Source organism: Hyperolius riggenbachi, chromosome 7 (assembly GCF_040937935.1).
Source record: "Hyperolius riggenbachi isolate aHypRig1 chromosome 7, aHypRig1.pri, whole genome shotgun sequence".
Taxonomy (NCBI): domain Eukaryota; kingdom Metazoa; phylum Chordata; class Amphibia; order Anura; family Hyperoliidae; genus Hyperolius; species Hyperolius riggenbachi.
The window spans coordinates 9,176,952-9,199,198 of record NC_090652.1 but is presented as its reverse complement, the minus strand read 5'-3'; the positions used below and the strand labels follow the sequence as shown (position 1 = coordinate 9,199,198).

General features: G+C 46.4%; 1 long non-coding RNA gene across 2 annotated transcripts in view; it reads left to right on the top strand.

Annotated features, from left to right (window-relative positions):
* The first annotated feature begins 464 nt into the window (after positions 1-464).
* LOC137525365 (uncharacterized) overlaps positions 465-22,247 on the top strand; it is a 60,006-nt gene continuing 38,223 nt past the window's right edge. For both annotated transcript variants that reach the window (XR_011022915.1, XR_011022914.1), the window contains exon 1: positions 465-627. This is a non-coding gene — a long non-coding RNA (uncharacterized lncRNA). The remainder of the gene's footprint in view (positions 628-22,247) is intronic.

Genomic DNA, 22,247 nt, shown 5'->3' with positions numbered 1-22,247 from the left:
TCAGTGGATGGGGGCGGCTGGAGGTGGAGCAGAGCAGCAGGAAGGGATTGACTCACTGCCTAGCCCGAGGAAGAGCCGTTTGAGTCAGGAGTCAGGAGCTGAATGAGATGAGCCGAACACTGGGAGCCCAAGCTGCAGAAGAACAGCTTGCAGAGAGAGAAGATCCACTGAGGCTGAGATGAGCCAAACACTGTGAGCCAGCGACAGAATAACCACTTGCAGAGATCCACTGAGGCTGAGATGAGCCGAACACTGCGAGCCCAAGCAGCAGAAGAACCGTTTGCAGAGAATCTCTGCAAATGGTTCTTCTGCCTTGGGCTCGCTGTATTCGGCTCATCTCAGCCTCAGTGGATCTCTGTAAGCAGTTCTTCTGTCGCTGGCTCACAGTGTTCGGCTCATCTCAGCCTCAATGGATCTCTGCAAGTGTGTTCGACTCTCCGGACAGATCAAATATCCGGGAGGACAGCCCGGACAGGTCTGAAAAAGTGGACCTGTCCGGGCAAAAGAGGACACATGGTCAGCCTAAAATAGAGGGCGCTCTATTTGAACTTCCTGGTCAACAGTGTACGCTGGGATGCGGTGCGGGGTGCAGGGCGGAGAAGAGGACCCGGAGCCAGCGTCAGCCAGGTAATGTATACTGGGGGGGGGGGGGGGGGTGAAGGCGGCAGGAGCAGCTCAACAGATTGTGATCGGTTTCAGGCTGAAACCGATTCACAATCTGTTTGCAGTAAAGGCAGCCATACGATCCCTCTCTGATCAGATTCGATCAGATAGGGATCTGTCAGCTGGTCGATCTAATGGCAAATCGACCAGTGTATGGCTACCTTTATAGATCAGCAGGGCTGCCAGGCAACTGGCATTGCTTATCAGGAAATAAATATGGCAGCCTCCATATCCCTCTCACTTCAGGAGTCCTTTAACCCACTTAAAGAGCAAGTTCAGACTGAGTTTTGGAACTAAAATGATGTAAAGTGTAAAGGCAGAAAGGCAATGCCTCCCACTAATAAGTAAAAAAGACAAGCAAAACAACAATAAAAAAAAAAACAGAGAGAAAAAGCAAAAAGGCGAAAACAAATGCATCAGCTTCCTCAGCGAAATCCCAGCCGCTCGGTTGCAGCCTCCCTATTAACGTTTTACGTGTTCCTGTACTTTCTCGACTTGCGTTCTTATGGATTAATTAAGCCTCTCAGAAATCAGTATGTTGCCTGTAAGCTTCCAATTTCGAAGCACTTAATTTGATTTGTTCTTTTAATTCCTGTAATTGCTCTTTCTTCTCATCGATAATTATTTTTTTAATATTTGAAGCCCCCGCTATCTGGCACTGGGCCTCCCTTTCCACACAAAACGTTCAGTATGTAAATTCCTGGCTGAAATGATATTTTCTGCTAAAATCTCGGCTCTCTCTTGTAGGCATCAAGGCAAAGTGGATAACAAAACCGTTACATGTGAAGCTTTAAGATTTTTGTGTTGTTTATCCACTTAAAGGGAAGGTTCAGGGACTGTTTAAAAAAAATAAAAATCCGCATCCACTTACCCGGGGCTTCCTCCAGCCCGTGGCAGGCAGGAGGTGCCCTCGGCGCCGCTCCGCAGGCTGCCGGTGGTCTCCGGTGGCCGACCCGACCTGGCCAGGCCGGCGGCCAGGTCGGGCTCCTTCCGCGTTCCAAAATGCGCCTCACGGCGGCGCGCTGACGTCATCGGACGTCCTCTGGGCTTTACTGCGCAGGCTCAGTAGTTCTGATAAGAATCCCCGACTGAGCGGATCCATCTGAAAATGGCGCCTGCGAATAATGGCGCACGGTGTTGCCGCTAATCCGTTTGCCGCTTATCGCTATTTAACGTTAAAGCCTTATTGTTATTTAACGTTAAAACCTTATTGTTATTTAGCGTTAACACACAGAACCCTCTCTGTACCTATCCCTAACCCCAAAACCCCCCTGGGGGTGCCTAACCCTAACCACCCCCCTGGTGGTACCTAACCCTAAGACCCCCTGGTGGTGCCTAATCCTAACCACCCCCCTGGTGGTGCCTAACCCTAAGACCCCTCTGGTGTTGCCTAATCCTAACCACCTCCCTGGTGGTGCCTAACCCTAACCACCCCCCTGGTGGTGCCTAACCCTAACCACTCCCCTGGTGGTGCCTAACCCTAACCACCCCCCTGGTGGTGCCTAACCCTAACCACCCCCCTGGTGGTGCCTAATCCTAACCACCCCCCAGGTGGTGCCTAACCCTAACCACCCCCCTGGTGGAGCCTAACCCTAAGACCCCCCTGGTGGTGCCTAACCCTAAGACCCCCTGATGGTGCCTAACCCTAAGACCCCCCCCCAGTGGTGCCTAACCCTAACCTTGACAGTGTTCCATTAAATCCATTCACCGTTTTGCAGTTAAATAACGTCTGCTGTTTGGCAAATGAACGGCACTATTGATAAATAACGTTAGTGTGTGCCACTATTGATAAATAACGTTAGTGTGTGCCGTTTTTCTTCTTTTTTCCCTGTGCGCCATTATTATGCAGTACTAATGATAAATAGCGATAAGCGTATCTTTTTAACGCGGCGCCATTTTTATGCATAGGCGCTGTGCGCCATTATTCACTGATCCGGACTGAGCACCCAGTCTAGCTTTCCTACGGAAAGATTATAGCTGAGTCTGTCTTCTCTGGTGTCTTTTCAAGCCCAAGCCTGCCCCCTTGTGGCTCTGCTATAATGACTCAGCTATAATTATTCCCTGCAAAGCCAGACTGAATGCTCAGTCCGGGATTCTTATCACAGCTGATGACAGACACTTTTAGCAGTGAGGATGAACCAGAGAGCAGGGTAGGTGTTTTCTCTAATGTTCTTACTGATATATATGGTAAAGTACATGAGGGTACTTTGTCTCTGGTTCACTTTAAGGACCGCAGTGTTAAACCCCACTAAAGACCAGGCCATTTTCCTAAATTGGGCCACTGCAGCTTTAGGCCCCGTTCATATCACGGAACGCAGGCGCGTTCCGTTCAGAACACAACGCACAGGAACGCACGTCATGTGCGTCTCTGTGCGTTGCGTGGCTGATCCCATTCACTGAAAGTGAATGGGACAGCCGCGCGTTTTGCTAGGAAACGCGTGCAGCATGCGTTCCCGGACCGCACAGGTCCGGAACGCATGCAGTGTGAACATCAGACAGTGCACTCTATGCACTGTCTGATGTCGTGCGTGTCGGCCTCCTGCACGCGTTCCCGAAACGCGGACGGGAATGCGTGCAATGTGAACGGGGCCTTAAGGCCTCGCTGCAGGGCCACCCGACACAGCACACGTGTGATTTCACCCCCCCCCCCCCCCCACACACACACACACACCTTTTCTCCCCACCAACAGAGCTCTCTTGGTGGGGTCTGATCAATCCCGTAATGTTTATTTTTTTTTATTACAAATATTTATGTATTATGTATTTTTTAATAAAAAAGTGTCTTTTTTTTATTTATTTCCCTCCCTCCCCCGGCCAGCCAATCACTGCGATCAGCTGTGATAGGCTCACCGCCGATCGCTTCTGTGTCCCCAGTACAGTGCTGCCTTAGATCGCAGCGATGTACAGGTATATTAGACGGTGGTTTTAGCCGTCTAACAGTCTCCGAGCGGCAATCGCTGCTGGGAGACTGAAGGTGGAGCGGAGCGCCTTCCAAGCAGAGATGCGCGTGCATCAGTGCGCCGCCGCGCGCTCCCTCCTGCTAGCCCTATAGAAGGCCGTTCACTCCAATCGGCGTGGAGCGGTTCTGGGGCTGCCACCGCGTTCACGCCAATCGGCGTGGAGCCGTCGGCAAGAAGTTAAAGCGGACCTGAACTCAGAACTTCCTCTTTGCGCTAAAAGATAAGCAACAGCACAATAACCTTTAAAGAAAAACATTTCTTTGTTACAGCCGATACCAATCCTGCAATAAATCTGCAGCGTGTCTACTTCCTGCTTTCATGGAAGCATGCATAGGGTTAACATCCTGTGTTTTCTGGCGAGGCAGTCAGCTGACACTGGGGAGAGATCAGATTACAGTTGTGATTAGACACAGATGAGGGGGGATTAGACAGGCTAAACTCTGTAAATACATACAGGACATATTTCTCTCTGTTTACCTTCTGTCCTGTGCAAGAGTTCAGATCCACTTTAAATAGATCCTTTAAAGCAACCTTGAAGCCCCTATCACACTAGAGCAGGGTTGTCAAAATTAAATATAAAGTGGGCCGAAATTGTACACTGGGACCAAATGGCCAATCTCAATGTTTACTGGTCACCTTCCTCCATTATAAAGTTCCCCGGTGTCTAATGGCCTCCCTCCAACCCCTATACTGTTCCCTGGTGTCTAGTGGTCCGCCTTCATCCCCTATACTGTTCCCTGGTGTCTAGTGGTCCTCCACCTTCCCTTATACAGTTCCCTGGTGTCTAGTGGTCCTCCTCCTTCTCTTATACAGTTCCTTGGTGTCTAGTGGTCCTCCTCCTTCTCTTATACAGTTCCTTGGTGTCTAGTGGTCCTCCTCCCTCCCTTATACAGTTCCCTGGTGTCTAGTGGCCCTCCTCCCTCCCTTATACAGTTCCTTGGTGTCTAGTGGCCCTCCTCCCTCTCCTATGCAGTTCCCTGGTGTCTAGTGGCCCTCCTCCCTCCCTTATACAGTTCCCTGGTGTCTAGTGGCCCTCCTCCCTCTCTTATACAGTTCCCTGGTGTCTAGTGGTCCTCCTCCTTCCCTTATACAGTTCCTTGGTGTCTAGTGGTCCTCCTCCCTCCCTTATACAGTTCCCTGGTGTCTAGTGGTCCTCCTCCCTCTCTTATACAGTTCCCTGGTGTCTAGTGGTCCTCCTCCTTCCCTTATACAGTTCCTTGGTGTCTAGTGGTCCTCCTCCCTCCCTTATACAGTTCCCTGGTGTCTAGTGGTCCTCCTCCTTCCCTTATACAGTTCCTTGGTGTCTAGTGGTCCTCCCTCCCTCCCCAATACAGTTCCCTGGTGTCTAGTGGTCCTCCTCCTTCCCTTATACAAGCAGAAAGAGTCCAGGTCAGCACACCATTGGAAGATTCAAGTTTCTTCAATTTATTGCGTCATAAGCACATAGATATGACAATTGTTTCGGGGCCAACAACGGGTCCCCTTCCTCAGACAGTGCAAACAAAACTGTCTGAGGAAGGGGACCCGTTGTTGGCCCCGAAACAATTGTCATATCTATGTGCTTATGAAGCAATAAATTGAAGAAACTTGAATCTTCCAATGGTGTGCTGACCTGGACTCTTTCTGCTTGTTATAATTCTGGATGTTTGGGCTCAGCATCCACAGGCCATAGCACCCACACCAGGGTAAGGTGTGCCACCTCTACAATACGATTGGATCCTTCCCTTATACAGTTCCCTTGTGTCTAGTGGCCCTCCTCCCTCCCTTATACAGTTCCCTGGTGTCTAGTGGTCCTCCTCCTTCCCTTATACAGTTCCCTGGTGTCTAGTGGCCCTCCTCCCTCCCTTATACAGTTCCCTGGTGTCTAGTGGTCCTCCTCCTTCCCTTATACAGTTCCCTGGTGTCTAGTCGCCCTCCTCCCTCCCCTATACAGTTCCCTGGTGTCTAGTGGCCCTCCTCCCTCCCTTATACAGTTCCCTGGTGTCTAGTGGTCCTCCTCCCTCCCTTATACAGTTCCCTGGTGTCTAGTGGTTCTCCTCCCTCCCTTATACAGTTCCCTGGTGTCTAATGCCCCCCCTCCAACCCCTATACAGTTTCCTGGTGTCTAGTGATCCTCCCTCACCTATAAAGTTCCCTGGTGTGTAGTCGCCCCCACCATCCCCTATACAGTTCCCTGGTGTCTAGTGCCCCCCACTCTCCCAATACAATTCCCTGGTGTCTAGTGACCGTCTCCCTCCCCAATACAGTTCCCTGGAGTCTAGAGGTCCTCCCTCCCCATACAGTTCCCTGGTGTCTAGTGGTCCTCCCTCTCCTATACAGTTTCCTGGTGTCTAGTGGTCCTCCCTCTCCTATACATATATTGGTAGGTGAACAGAGGTGCCAGAAGGATAAAAATACATAACATTTTTAAAAAAATTGCTGGGAGGAAGTGGTGGACTCGCCTCCTTTAAAGCAGACACCAAGGACTGTAAATGTATAGATATACACATTTATTGAAAATACCCCAAAGATGCAACGCGTTTCGCGGGCACAGCCCACTTCTTCAGGCAATAAGCAGGGGCTAAACAACAGCAATTCAGTTATAGCAAGCAGAGCACCTCAGGCCGGAGTTTGAAATGTATGCACCAGAGTGTTTTCATTGCGTTGTTTTACCTGTTTTACCGCCGTATAACGCTAAAGCAATAAAAGTCTCGAGTACATTTCACACCTGATGCGGTGAGATGCGCTGGAAGTATTGCATCTGACGCGAACGCATCAGCGTGTTATGGGTCATCTTCTGTGGTTGACCGGAAGTCATGTTAGTCAATGTTGCCGCAGATATTTTTAACTGTTTCGCGTTTGCGTTGCGCTGCGCAAGCATATTTTTTTTTCGATGCACTTCCGTGCAATTCATATTTTGGCCACAGGAAGTGCTAGAGAGCCTCCCTTAAAGTTTGGTTTGCAAAAACAATTACATTACCCCATATCAACACAGGTGTATACGAGGCTTCTTTTTAGCATTGAGGTGTGATGCGATCATCCGATCTCAACGCGAACACAGGTTGCTAATGTGAAACCAGCCTGAAAAGAAAAATTTTGATTCTCACCTATGGATGAAGTTCAATACAGTTTCGCTTTATTGACACTTTTTATTGCAATTAGATCGTCAATGCTATAGACTGTCATATAGACCGTCAATGCTATGGAATAAAGCGTATGTAATATGTGTACTATAGGGAGGAGTGAAGGGTCTGGATACACTGCCGGATCTACCATGAAGCGACCCGAGGCAATACTTCAGAGCGACACTTTCTAGAGGCGACAAACTGATAAGGGTCCTGGAAAAAAAAAACCTGTCTGCTCTCTTTACCACTGTTCTAATGACTGCATGTGCTCACCACACAGATAAGGAATTATACAAACTTTGACATTTGTACACTGTCTCAGTCTGCAGCAATGTTCTGATGACTTCATATACAAAGTTATAGGCAAAGCAGTTAAAACTTGTACACTACCCCTGTAATTAGCAAATCCTCAAGACCATTCCTTTGATTCACACACAGGCTACTGACCTTATGGTTTCTCAATTATGGACACAGTGGAGAGGGTAAGAGCGATCGGTATTACATGTCTGGAGATCAGAGTGATTGGATCTGCCTGGAATCTACAGGAAATATTGATAAATGTATGGGCACTTTCATAAATAAACACCAGAAACTATCAGAAATTGTTAATTTGAATTATGAAAGTATTCTAAACTAAACTAAAATCATAAAAACAAGCACAGGGCAGGGGGATATAGATCAGTGCTGATTAGTAGTTAGATACATGTAGAGGTATTGCAGCAGTGCATTATTGGCTCAGTCAGTTCAAAGAAAAACAATTGTTCTTAATCTAATTGAACATCTTGCTTTCTTCTGCTAATTGATTCTGTTAGAAGATTTTGTTACTAAACTGCTGAGTATGTGTAAACATCCTGGGATCTGCATGAAGTTTGCGTACTGTCACTGTTTGTGACTTTTTGTAACTTTGAGTTACTCTCCCCCATCCCCCCCACACACTGAGCAGGATTGATGAGAAGCGGCACAGTTGCCCACTGACAACACCAATTTCCTTATCTTTGTAGAGGATAATGTGAATTATTGCATTGTATAGTGTTGTTGTTGGAATGTACTGTCTTATAGTAAGGAAAAAGTGTTCAAAGCTTTATTGACGATACCTTCTGATATACAGTACTTTCTGTTTCCATTCTGGCTTCTTAACCACTTGCCGACCGCGCACTCATAACGCGCGTCGGCAAAGTGGCAGCTGCAGGACCAGCGATGGCGGCTGCAGGCTAATTAAGCAGGAAACCTGCTTCCTGTCAATTCACGGGGGGGGGGGGGGGTCTCCGTGAATAGCCTGCGGGCCGCCGATCGCGGCTCGCAGGCTAAATGTAAACACAAGCGGAAATAATCCGCTTTGTTTACATTTTTACAACGCTGCTAACAGTAGCAGCGTTGTACCAGATCAGCAATCCCCGGCCAATCAGCGGCCGGGGATCGCTGTCACATGACAGGCAGGTTAGAGGCTGCACAGGACAGATCCATTCCTGTGCAGCCTCCGATCTCCGGGGAAGGGAGGGAGGAGAGGGAGAGGAGGAATCCTGCGGTGGAGGGGGCTTTCAGGTGCCCCCCCCGCCAGCCACACGCAGGCAGGAGCGATCAGTCCCCCCCAGCACATCATCCCCCTAGTTGGGAAAAAAGGGGGACGATCTGGTCGCTCTGCCTGGTGTTTGATCTGTGCTGGGGGCTGTAGAGCCCACCAGCACGGATCAGCGAAATCAGCGCTGGTCCTTAAGGGGGGGTAAAGGCTGGGTCATCAACTGGTTAATAAACTCTTGAAAGCAAAAAAAGAAAGTTTTATGGCTGTATCGGTGTAGTTGCTCCACCCCTTTTGAATCTTGCATCATTCAGTATTGGAGGCTTTTGTGTGTATATTACAAAGGCCTCTTGTTTCAGAAGCTGGCTGGTTGGCAGATGCAGAGGTCAGTAATTGTATAATTACTTGTCACTGGCAGAAGCACATATGCTAACTTGATTCGGGTAACAATGTTGGCCTGGTATCTGCACAGAACACAACAACCTCACCTGCATCCACCAACCCCTCCTTCTCTGACGGATTGCCAGGTGAAACTGAGGGGGAGGTGCTAGAATGATAGCAGGACCTACATCCCTGGAGCATCATCACTAAGTCATTGGCATTCTATTACAAATGATTTTAAAGGGACCCTGTAAATCTGGCCATTTCGGCTGAAGTCGCACATACAGTATAATAGTCTGTTGTAGGCTCTCACAGTTTTTGGAGCATACGTCCGAAAATAATGATCTGAAACACAATAACCTTTGTAATAATAACATTTGCAAAGAACTTTTCTTTTTGTAGTGAGAACATAAATAGCCTCCCTATAGTACACATATTACATACGCTTTATTCCATAGCATTGACGGTCTATATGACAGTCTATAGCATTGACGATCTAATTGCAATAAAAAGTGTCAATAAAGCGAAACTGTATTGAACTTCATCCCAATCAGTAGCTGATACCCAGGGGCGTCCGTGTGGCTGATATTGTGGTAAAACCCCTCCCACTGTGTGATCTTAGGACATAGGTCCTGACATCACACAGTGGGAGGGGTTTCACCACAATATCAGCCACGGCGGTGTTAACGGCTTACTGCATTTACTGCTGTATATCTACATCCCAGAGGACTTCATCTCGGTCCCACGCGGGTACTGGTCAACACCCTTCAGAGAGGAGATCAATGAATGGGAACACAGTCCCCGTGTCAATGATCGCCGGCATCAATGAGACGGAGCAGTGCTTTTCAGCGCTGCTAGATTTGGGCGCAGCCGGCGCCACCATAGACTATAATGGGAATTACATCTACAGCGGCGTCAGTGAGTAACGTTGGAGCTGTCAGAAGATGGAGCCGAAGTTGCTTAAAAAACACTATAATTAGGCCTCCAGCAATCGCTGGAAGCTGAATTATAACATTCTCCACCATCCATGGTGGCCTAGAGCGGGAATAGTAATTAACACGGCCCTCCCACACTCTCACATAGTACCTAAATACATTTTTTTTTGCATAAAAAAAAAGAAAATGTAAACAATTTTACAAATAGTTACCTTAGGGACTGAACTTTTTTTTTTTTAAATCTGTATGTCAAGAGGGTATATTAATGTTATTTTTAAAATTATGGGCTTGTAATTAGTGATGGATGCAAAACTAAAAAAATACACCTTTTATTTCCAAATAAAATTTTGGCGCCATACATTGTACAAGGGAAATATTTAAAACGTTGCAATAACCAGGACAACTGGGCAAACTGAATATTTGCGTTTTATCCACAGAAGAACATTTTTATTTTACAACTATAATGGCCAAAAACTGAGAAATAATTATTTTTTTTTCTTATCATTCACATTAAAATGCATTTAGAATAAAATAATTTTCAGCATCATGTACCACCCAAAGGAAGCCTAATTGGTGGTGAAACAATGAGATATAGATCATTTACGTGTGATAAGTAGTGATAAAGTTATTGGTGAAAGAAAGGCAGGAGCGCTGACAGGTGAAAATTGCTCTGATCCATAAGGGGAAAACCCCCTCAGTGGTCAAGTGGTTAATTACTATTCCCACTTCGAATTGTCAACTGTCGGCACCCGAATTGCCCTTATGTGCAGGGCCGGATTTCTGGAAAGGCCAAAAAGGTCAAGGCCTAGGGCGATAAAATTCAGCAGGGCACAGGACTTGGAGAGATAAGAGGTCACATGTCAAAGAAAATCACTTCTGCTTTGTTCTATTCTTCCTGAATTCCAGAGATCCCTGCATCTCTCTCACTGCAGAGTGTGTGTGATGACAGCATCTGTTGCCATCTGAGGATCTTGTCCTTAGTATAATGAGTGGGGACATACAAGCTGCTGTGAGAAGAAAAATATATGGGCTCAAGTAGTAGAACTTTTGAGTTCAGATTAGTTTCTTTATGCAGCACGCATTCACGGACAGGAATTATCAGCTCTCCTCTCCCCCTGACTGATGTTTATTACTTGGTCAGAGCTGTAGACCTGAGACCTGTTAAATTTATGGTTTGTTTTTATTTCCTAGGGAATGACAGCAACATTCTCTCTGTGCTACAGTTTAACTCTTTCCTGACATGTTTTAGAAGCAGCAAAGCATTGTTCTGTGTTAGCCATCAGTAAAAGCAGGATGTTTTGAAACAGAATGACAACTGTATTACATTTATTTATATTTACAAAACAATGTATGCATCTCCTGCTGACTGTATATATAGCTGTGTGTCCTAACATCTTGTACACAGGAACAAAGTCTGAAGATGGCTCATTAGCCAAAAGGCTCACTGTTTTTCTTTTGGTTAGCCAATAAATATTATCATTCTATTACAAAATGTAAAAAACTTCCTGCTGACTGATTAAAGCGGAATATAACCCTGCATTTCAACTTTGCTCTAAAACATTATTTACAGCATATTATATGCAACCAGCATTTTTTTTTACTAGACCAGCATTGGAAGGGTTACACACAGAGTTTTAAAGTTCTGTGGAGAGAGCTGCTCCCTGCAGCCGAAGTTTAAATCCATACATTTCAGTAAACAAAATGTAGCAAGTGGTGAATGTTACACACTCTTTAGCTGTCCTCCAGCTCCTGCAGTCAGAAAGAGTGAGTCACATTCCACAGTTGTTACATTTTGTTTTGCTGAAATGTATCTATGTAAGCCTTGGATGTGGCAGCAGTTCTCTCCAGGAACTTTAAAGCTGTGTGTTTAACCCTCCCTATGCTGGTCTAGTAAAAAAAAATGCTGGCTGCATATGATATGCTGTAAATAATGTTTTAGAGCAAAGTTGAAATGCAGGGTTATATTCCGCTTTAAGATCTGTCTTAACTTGCCCCAAGTGCTAAATTGTCACTGTGTAAAGTACACCTGAGCTTATGCTAGATACACATGATGCAATTTTCTGACAGATTTACTGTCAGATCGACTATTTCCAACATGTCCGATCTGCTATCCGATAGATTTTCTGAATGATTTTTTTCATAGAAATGAACGGAAAATCGATTGAAAAATTGATCGGAAATCAGATCAGACATTGGAAATAATCGATCTGACAGTAAATCTGTCAGAATTGCATCGTGTGTACCTAGCATTACACTACATCTATGCCATCGTGTGGGCAGCACGGTGGCGTAGTGGTTAGCTCTCTCGCCTTGCAGCGCTGGGTCCCTGGTTCGAATCCCAGCCAGGGCACTATCTGCAAAGAGTTTGTATGTTCTCTCCGTGTCTGCGTGGGTTTCCTCCGGGCACTCTGGTTTCCTCCCACATTCCAAAAACATACGGATAAGTTAATTGGCTGCCCCCTAAAAATTGGCCCTAGACTACAGTACTTACACTACATAATATAGACATATGGCAATGGTAGGGATTAGATTGTGAGCTCCTTTGAGGGACAGTTAGTGACAAGATATATATATATATACACTGTACAGCGCTGCGTAATATGTTGGCGCTATATAAATACTAATTAATAATAATAATAATAATCGTGTGTAGTGTTGGATCCTTCTACTTACCTGTTCTCTGCTTTGGATGGGCTTCTCTCCATTGCGCTGCCCTGTCACCTATTTGTGGCTCTGACTGAAGCAAGTCGCACAGAGGACAAAGAAGCAGTGCATACTCTGTCCTCTCGGGCTTCTTGTTATTACACACTCCTGTATGCATGTGCACAGCAGCCGAGGCTTGGAGTGTTATGGGTATGTGTTCTTGACAAGTGCTGCTGAGTGCTCATATATGAGCATCATTTCTGAATTATGCAAGCCCAGAACACTATCGGCTGCTGTGCATCCAGGCTGGAGTGCAAAATTACATGGAGTGGACAGAGCATGCACTGCTTTTATGAATAGGGGGGGGGGGGGGGGGGGGGCAAAGCAGCAAAACAGACAGGAGCCCATGTAACCCAGTGATCACTAGTCAGAGTTGGACAGAATGTGGGAGGGGGGGGGGGGCGCTGGAAAGTACAAATCCGGCCCTGCTTACGTGCCCGGCACAGCATTACATTGCTGCTATGGGTTGCCTGGTTTCGGTGCCCGGCGCTGAGGGCTGTGCGCCAAAACCACCTGCTTCGACCTACAAACAGAGGACGTTCTGTTTAACCTTGGCTAGGAATGACTTTCCTTTCATGCAGGATTACAGATGATGTATATGTTACGGCCAAAACCAGAAATCGGCCAATTCTAGAATTGGCCGGCCGTTTCTAGAACTGGCCGATTTGACATCGGCCAAAGTCCAAAATGCTGGGAATTTCTGACATTGGCCGGCCAGTTCTAGAACTGTCCAAAGTCAGTCGGCCAAAGTCCAAAACGCAAAAATCCCAGAACATCCCGGGTCCTGTCCAGAAACATGAATGGCACTCGGAAACTTCTTTCTATTTGTTAGTTACAGCTGATACAAATCCTGCAATAAATCTGCAGTGTGTTTACATCCTGCTTTCTTGGGAGCAGGCATATTGTTAACATCCTGTGCTTTTAAATTAGCTTCTCTGCTGTGGCAGTCAGGTGGGTGCTATGCGTGGCTGGAGGGGGGGGGGAGGCTTTGCTGAGGGGAGGGGGGGCCTTTGCTGGGCGCTTTGCATGGCGGGGGGAGGGGATTTGCAGGGCGCTTTGAATGGCGGGGGGGGGAGGGGGATTTGCTGGGCGCTTTGCATGGCTGGGGGGAAGGATTTGCTGGGCGCTTTGCATGGCTGTGGGGGGGGGGGAGGGAATTTGCTGGGTTTTTGCATGGTTGGGGTTTGATATGCTGGGCCCTTTGCATGGCCAGGGGGGGCTTTGCTGGGCACTGTGCATTGCTGGGGTAGTTTTGCATGGCTGTGGGGGGTGGGGGCTTTTCTGGCTGCTTTGCATGGCTGGGGGGAGGGATTTGCTGGGCGCTTTGTATGGCTGAGGGGGGGGGGGGGGGTATTTGCTGGGTTTTGCATGACTGGGGGGGATGTGCTGGCCGTTTTGCATGGCTGGGGGGGGGGGGGTCTGCTGGCCGTTTTGCATGGCTGGGGGTAAATGCTGGGCGCTTTGCTGGGAACTGTGCCTTGCTGGGGTAGTTTTGCATGGCTGTGGGGGCTTTTCAGGCTGCTTTGCATGACTGGAGGGGGGCAGCCTGCGCTATTTCCAGACCCCAGATCAGAGCGGCGGAGAGGAGCTGAGCAGCGCGCACACTACCCGCCCTGACCCATACACTTCACATGCGGAAGTGAGCAATGACGTCACCTCTGCATGGAAGTGTATGCGTCTTGGGGGTCGCGTGTTCGGCGCTGCTCTGCCTCTCTTTACCTCTCCGGTCCGGGTCGTCCTGATGTGAGGTCTGGCTAGCGGCATCAGAGGAGGGAGAGGTGAGCGGCAGATCGGGACTTGGCCGGCCACACTTAGCCAGAACGCGTTCTGGCCGGCCAAAGTCCGGAGGAAACGTTTATTTCTGATATTGGCCGCATCAGCCGGCCACTTCTAGATTTGACCGGCCAGAACCCGAAGTGGCCAGACTTCGGGTTCTGGCCGTAACATATACAACATCCTATAACATATCAAACGGTATACCAGGAAGACAGGGATACAGTAGACTCTTCTGCTGATTTTCTTGGGCTGCGCTTGGCAGAGACTTGCGGTAGTGCGACAACATAAACAGACCAAGCTGGAAATGTCAGTAACAGTGCGTGGCTTCAGCCCGTTGCCCACATGACTAGGGGTGGGAGTAACCATCGCTGGCAGGTTGGTGAGATTTTCACTGAACTTCTAGTCGGGAGAAAATCACACAGGAAAATCCCGAATTATTGAACCTGAACCTGACTCAAGTGCGTAAAAATAATTAATGCCCCCTATGAATCATTCAGAGATCTTGTCCAACGGGGATTTACACAAGGTGTCCCGGGGGGAGTGACAACTTACCCTGGGGGGGACGCTTGGCCTTAAATAGATTGAAAAACCCTAACCCACTTCTGAAGACAGGTGAGTTTATGAGATGTACTAGAAGCGCACTGATGTCAGCTTGTCGCTGCCTAGACCATTTATAATGCTGCTTGGACAAGTGTATGTATCACAGTTGTGATTTGGGACAAGCTATTTAATAAGAGACTGACACCTGTTGATATGAGTCCTTGTAAAGTGTGGAGTTTATAGATCGATTTAACTGGATCAGGGCCAGTTCTGGACTGTTTGCTGCCTGAGGCAAACTTGAGGATGAGTCCCCCCTCTATTCCTTCTCGGTCTGGACAGCAGTGCCACCTCCTCCCTTCTGCTGTGAAAGTCAAATGAAACACTGCTGCTCTCCTGCAGCACAACAAGCTGCTTTTCCCCAATGATGCTCTCCTCCATCCCCCTCCTCACTCACTGTCATACTCCTCACACAGCACAACAAGCTGCTTTTCCCCAATGATGCTCTCCTGCCTCCCCCCTCCTCACTCACTGTCAGACTCCTCACACAGCACAACAAGCTGCTTTTCCCCAATGATGCTCTCCTGCCTCTCCCCCTCCTCATTCACTGTCAGACTCCTCACACAGCACAACAAGCTGCTTTTTCCCAATGATGCTCTCCTGCCTCACCCCTCCTCACTCACTGTCAGACTCCTCACACAGCACAACAAGCTGCTTTTCCCCCAATGCTGCTCTCCTGCCTCCCCCCTCCTCACTCACTGTCAGACTCCTCACACAGCACAACAAGCTGCTTTTCCCCAATGATGCTCTCCTCCATCCCCCTCCTCACTCACTGTCATACTCCTCACACAGCACAACAAGCTGCTTTTCCCCAATGATGCTCTCCTGCCTCCCCCCTCCTCACTCACTGTCAGACTCCTCACACAGCACAACAAGCTGATTTTCCCCAATGATGACCTCTTCACCTCGCTCTCCTCTTGCTTCTCCTCTTACTCTGACTGCTGTTAGTGTAAACACAGTACAAACATGCTGCCCCTGTAATCTCTGCACCTGATGAAAATGTTTCCCCTTGCTTCATGACAGAACCGGCCCTGAACTGGATTTTGAAAGCCTGGATGGCAGTTATTCAGTCAGTGACATTGAGGAATAACATATCACCACACTGAGACTTTGGTACTCCAAGTCATATGAAAGCCGTATATAACAGTGGCTAGAAAGTGAATTCTGAGCATCTCAGTGCAATTAATGACTAATTGAGCATAGTTCTAGGAAGCCTCAGAGGTGTGCGTCGCTGGTGGGTCCACAGTTGGGTGGTGGGTCCATAGCTAGTCATACCATATTGGTGGTTGCCACGATTTGCATAGGCGAAAGCTGCGTGATTGCGGTGAGCCAGTTACCTTATGGGGGCTAGTGGAATTGATTGGAAGGAGGGCTCCCTCCCTTCTTTTCGTTTTTAGGCTAGGTGCACACTTAGCAGAAACGTTAGCGTTGCAGAAAACGCTGCATTTTTGCCGCTAATGGAAGTCTACAGGCCGCAGGAAAATCGTATATCAAAAACGCATACGCGTTTTCTATACATGCTTTTTCAAAAATGCAAATAATGAAAGTCAATGGAAATGCAATGGTATGCGTTTTTCATGCGTTTTTCATGCGTTTTTCTATGCGTTTTTGTAAAAAAAAATTGTTTTGTGATGTATTTCCACTTCCTCTTGTCTTCCTATTAATTTGCATAAAACGCAATTGTAAAACGGAAAAAAAACCGCATGCAAAACGCATATGCATTTTGTATATGTGAACCCGCAAATGCATTAAAACGGACGCAAACGCTTGAAAAACGCATCTGCGGTAAAAAAAACACTAACGCTAACGTACCAAAAACGCAGTAAAAACAAGTAGAGTAGTTTTTAATGGGGATTGTGTGAGCTGTCCATTTAAATCCAACTTTGTACCAATAAAGTTTTGATACACATGTAGAGTTGCCGTGTTTCAACTGTTAGAAAAGATTATTTATGTGATTGATGTATCCGATGTTATGAGTGAGTTTGTCTGTTTAGGTTAATGAAATCGTTTTGGAGCCTCCAAGTCAGGGGCGTAACTAGGCCCCACCGGGCCCCCCTGCAGAATTTCGGAGCTGCCCCCCCCCCCCCCCCCCCCCGCTCCAAGTTCCCCCTTTGTGTGTTCATTGCTTCGCCAGCCTGAGGGCACAAACAGCAAGAAAGAATGTTCTACTTCACATTGTATCCTAATAAAACACCAATCCAACCAATACTCAAGCGCTATGGGATGTCCAATGCCAGGCCATAGTCACATGATGACACTGGAACCGCACTGCATTTGTCATGTCCAAGAAACGCACCCAAGTGTCCCTGTATAAAGGACGCATACAATGTCTTGTTTTTCTAATTTATGTTTTATTGATCAAGATTTTTAAGGTTTTTTTTTTTTTTAATCTTTAAAGGACACCAGAAGTGAGAGGTATACGGAGGCTGACATATTTATTTTCTGTTAAAGTGGGCCTGTTAGCCATAAACTCAAATGCCATTTGCCCACTGCTTTATGTTTATTATGCAGTCTACAACCTGACCCTGCATTGCAAGCATTTCAATATAATCATAAATGTTTCTGCTGTAATGAATCTTATCTTAGTCAGCCTGGCTCTATTTGGTACATTGCCAGGGAGAAGGAATCTTGTTATCTCGCCTCCCACATTCCTGCTCCTCACTGATTGGCTGAGGGCAGTTCAGTGTGACAGGAGGCTGAGATCAGAAATACACCTCAGAAACTGTTGAAATATAATCTATGCACGGCTCACATGTGTTTACAAAGCAAGCTAGATAGGACAGTGCAGACTTTATGAGAGGAAAAAAAAGAGTAAGGGAGGAAATGGCATCAGGATTGGCTTAAGTCAGAGGTAGTAAAGATGGAAAATGCCAGAAACAGTTTTCTCTTTATTTGGTACTGTATATAAAATTCACTGAAATAAAAACGTGGACAGTACAGAATGTTATGTAAGTAGAACAGGTATTTATCTACTTATATATGTGGGCTTTTTTCCTGTACCTGCTGCTTTAAACAATACCAGTTGCCTGGCTGTCCTGCTGATCACTTTGGCATCAGTAGTGTCTGAATCATACACCTAACAAGCATGTATCTAATCCAGTCACACTTCAATCACCTGATCTGCATGCTTGTCAGGGGCTACGGCTAACAGTATTAGAAGCAGAGGATCAGCAGGACAGCCAGGCAATGTGCATTGTTTAAAAGGAAATAAATATAGCAGCCTTCATCTCCCTTCAGGTGGCCTTTAATGGAGAACAAATATTACAATTTAAAACATGACCACGGTGTAGAGTTTTACCTGTTGCTTTGACTGCCAAACTTTTAGGCTTTGCTGACATCTAAAATCGAAATCGCTGACGCCAGTGGATTTCGATTCTTTGCACTTTTTTTTAGCTCCTCCCGGCTCTTACCTGCACGCTGCGATTTTGTATAAAGAGCTTTTCCAAGCGTTTTTGAAGAGCGATTCGTTTTTTCACTTGCTGACGTCAGTGAGGAAGGGAACTCTTACATCCGGAAATTAATACAATGTATTTATTCATGAAAGCGCTGGGGAAGTCGGAAAGTCGCTATACAAAGCACTTTTTCAAGCACTTTGCGATTTCCCTATACCTTCCATTGAGGCAAATCTCCCCAATAATGGTACAGGCAGCGCTTTGCTGAGCGGATCGGAAACGAACCGCTCAGATTATGTGAACTCTCTCATAGGCAATCATTGCACAAGCGTTTTTAGGGCGATTTTGCAAATCGCCTGCACTTAAAAAAAGGCGACAATGCCCTAGGTGAAAACAAGCCCTTATTGGTATAAAAAGAGGGGCCTTTGCTTTTCGATGTTGCTACACGAAATGATGCAACATTTTCTCTGCTCAAGTCCCTCATTTTCTGGAAGAATTCGGTAAATTATTAAATTTTTTTGCCATAACACTCAGGCCTTGTTCACATTAGAGGCGTTTTTGTAAAATTTATTTTAAGCGCGGGCGATTTTCAAAATCCCCCTGAAAGCGCTTCTGCAACGATTCTCTATGAGAGAGTTCATATCTGAGTGGTTCGTTTGCGATCTGCTTAGAAAAGCTGTGCTTTGCCTCAATGGACGGTATAGGAAAACCGCAAAACGCTCAAAAAATCACTTTGGCAAGTGATTGCGTGAGCGTTTTTTTAAAAAAAAAATACATTGTATTTATTTTTTCCGGATCAAAAGACGGAAGCGCTTTGCAAAAGCGCTTACAAAAACGTCCACAAAAACGAGCGAACGCGCAGAAAATCGCCAGAAAACGCTTGAAAAACTGCAAAAAAAAAAAAAGCCCACCACAGGCGAACACGCGAGCCGAACGCAATGTGAACAAGGCCTAAATGAGAAAAAATAAAATTCTCCATTGTGAAGGGGATAGAAATTTAGCCCGAATAGAAAGAAGAAGTTGAATGTCTATGGAGACAGCTTCCCTTCCCGACAGTCACATGTCCTCCTGATTTACTTGGAGACAAGGTCGTATCTGGAGGTCGAGAAAGTGATAAAAAATGAAATAATTTCAGGTTGAGTTTACAGAGATGTCCTGATGTGGCTTTGCTGGCCCAGCCTCTGAGGTCATCACGACACTCGTAAACAGCGATTAATACGTGTTTACACTCCCTGCTCTACAACTCAGAAGAGATTTCAGGAAACAATTCTCACCCGAGGAACGGCAGTGACCTGCCGGTGCACCACAGAGCTCATTACAGCCAGACTTACGCGTGGATTCTGCCGCAAAGCGTCCGCCAGCCACCCAGTGTAACAATGGTGGGTGGCGTACAATACCAATTAGAGATGTTTACCATTCCCAGACAGAAGTCACTAGTTGTTTTCCATTTAAATGTATTTTGATCCCCTGCTGATTTTGCCCATTTGCCCTCTGACCAAGAAATTGACTGAGCAAAAATGTCTTGTACATGCAGACAAGGCACCCACAAGTTAGAACGCTTTACTGAAGAAAAACATGCAGAGATAGGTCAGTACTTGATGGCAATACCCTTGTTGGCAATCACAGAAGTCAGACATTTCCTGTAGTTGGCCACCAGGTTTGCAGACATCTCAGGAGGGATTTTGGCCCACTCCCAGGGCCGGGCCGAGGCATAGGCTGGAGAGGCTCCAGCCTCAGGGCGCAGTGTAGGAAGGGGCGCACAATTCATTCAGCTGTCATTCCTAATTGTGTATGAAGCAGAAAGAAATAAGAAAAGGGGATACATAGCAGTGACTGCAAGCCAGATAACTAGATATTAAGGTGTTGGGGAGGTTGTGGGCCCTGTGGCCCTCTTAGTGTAATAGCAATCAGTGTGTGACGGCTGGGGTGGGAGGGGTGGAGGGGCGCACTTTGGTGTCTCAGCCTTGGGTGCTGGAGAACCTTGCCCCTGATCTGCCCACTCCTCTTTGCAGATCCTGATTCCTCTCCAAGTCAATAAGGTTTCAAGTTTGATGTTTCAGCTCTCTCCACAGATTTTCTGTTGGATTTAGGTCTGGAGACTGGCTAGGCCACTCCAGGATATTCATGATCCACTTTTTTGTTGCCTTGGCTGAGGCACCCCACTGAGAGAAGGAGGAGCTAACCTAAGATTTGAGGGTACATGGCCACGCCCATGTCCCTTCGATGCGGTGAATGTGTCCTGTCCCCTTAGGAGAAAAACAATCCCAAAGTATAAGAGGCCACACTACGACATTTTTAGTGATTTGAGTCTTTTTGCTACTGACATGACTTTGTAATGCTCATAACAGATAAAGTCAGAATACACGTTTTGTACATGTTGTACTGGTTTTTTTTAATCTATTAAAGGACAACTGAAGTGAGAGGGATATGGAGGCTGCCATATTTTTTTCCTTTCAAACAATACCAGTTGCCTGGCATCCTGTTGGTCTATTTGGCTGCAGTAGTGTCTGAATCACACCAGAAACAAATATGCAGCTAATCTTGTCAGATCTGACAATAATGTCAGAAACACCCGATCTGCTGCATGCTTGTTCTGGGGCTATGGCTGAAAGTATTAGAGGCAGAGGATCAGCAGGGCTGCCAGGCAACTGGTATTGCTTAAAAGGAAATAAATATGGTAGCCTCCATATCTCTCTTGTTTCAGTTGTCCTTTAATTCAAAGGTTTGGAGTATAAAAAAATCATACCTCCCAATTCATTGAGCTAAGAAAGGGCACCTTTAGGACACGCCCCCACCGTGTTGCTGTACCCTTAGTCACCCCGAAATGGATTTTCTCAAAAACTACAGTCTTTCTTTATTATTTGTTCCCACAGTGGTGTATATACACGTACCAAAGATCCAGAACTGGTTAAAACAAGGCAAAAATGCCCTAGGTGAAAACATCTTATTGTTATAAAAAGAGGGGCCTTTGCTTTTCGGGGTTGCTGCACGAAATGATGCAACATTTTCTCTGCTCAAGTCTCGCCCTGATTTTCTGGAAGAATTTGGTACATGATTATGATTATCCCTAACCATTCTGGTTTGCACAAGCGGTTTTTGCAATTATTATTTAGTATTTATATAGCGCCAACATCTTCTACAGTGCTGTACAGAGTATATATTGTCTTGTCACTGACTGTCCTCAGAGGAGCTCACAATCTAATCCTACCATAGTCCTATGTCTATGTATGTACCGTGTAATGTATGTATCATAATCTAGGGCCAATTTAGGGGGAAGCCAATTAATTTTATTGGTATGTGGCATGTGGGAGGAAACTGGAGTGCCTGGTGGAAACCCACACAGACACGGGGAGAACATACAAATTCTTTGCAGATAGTGTCCTGGCTGGTATTCAAACTGAAGCCCCAGCGCTGCAAGGTGAGAGTGCTAACCACTACACTGAAAAAGATCATTCCCGACCACTGCGTAATTTTGCGTAATGTGCGAAATATAGGAATAGATTACACAAGATCAATTAAATGTTAAAATCGTAATTACATGTCATTGTCATTGCAAAATTTTGCATGGATTTTCACGTAAGCAAGATGACGATGATCCCCAGTTTAGGAGTGAGAGGTTATTGTACCTCCTTTTTCATAGTGACTATGCTGAATACGCCTCATATGTGCCGATAGACCGATAACCTTTCCCCCATGCTGCTTAGTCTGCACAATGCCAGGCAGCTGCTCAGAAAGGAGCACATGATACCGGTACAAAAGGGCACAGCATGTGCTACGGGCGGCTTTGTGACATCACAGCAGTGTGTGCGCAGCAGCTGAACCCACACAGTGAATGAGTTCTTATCACATAATTAATTAATGCGGCTAATCGCTGCTAAGATAACGCCGCTGTCTTGTCTGCGCCCCTGACCTATACACATCCATTCTGTACAAATGACTCGCCCAGCTAGTATCCTGAGGACGTGCTTAATATCAATAGCCGTTTATTTGCAATAAGCGCAATACGCCTTATCAGCTGAAACCTGCTCACACCAGAATGTGACCTCTGTGTCTCTTAAAGCGGACCTGAACTCAGAACTTCCTCTCTGATCTAAAAGATAAGCAACAGCATAATAACCTTTACAGAAAAACATTTCTTTGTTACAGCTGATACAGATCCTAAAATAAATCTGCAGTGTTTTTACTTCCTGATTCATGGAAGCAGACATATTGTCAACATC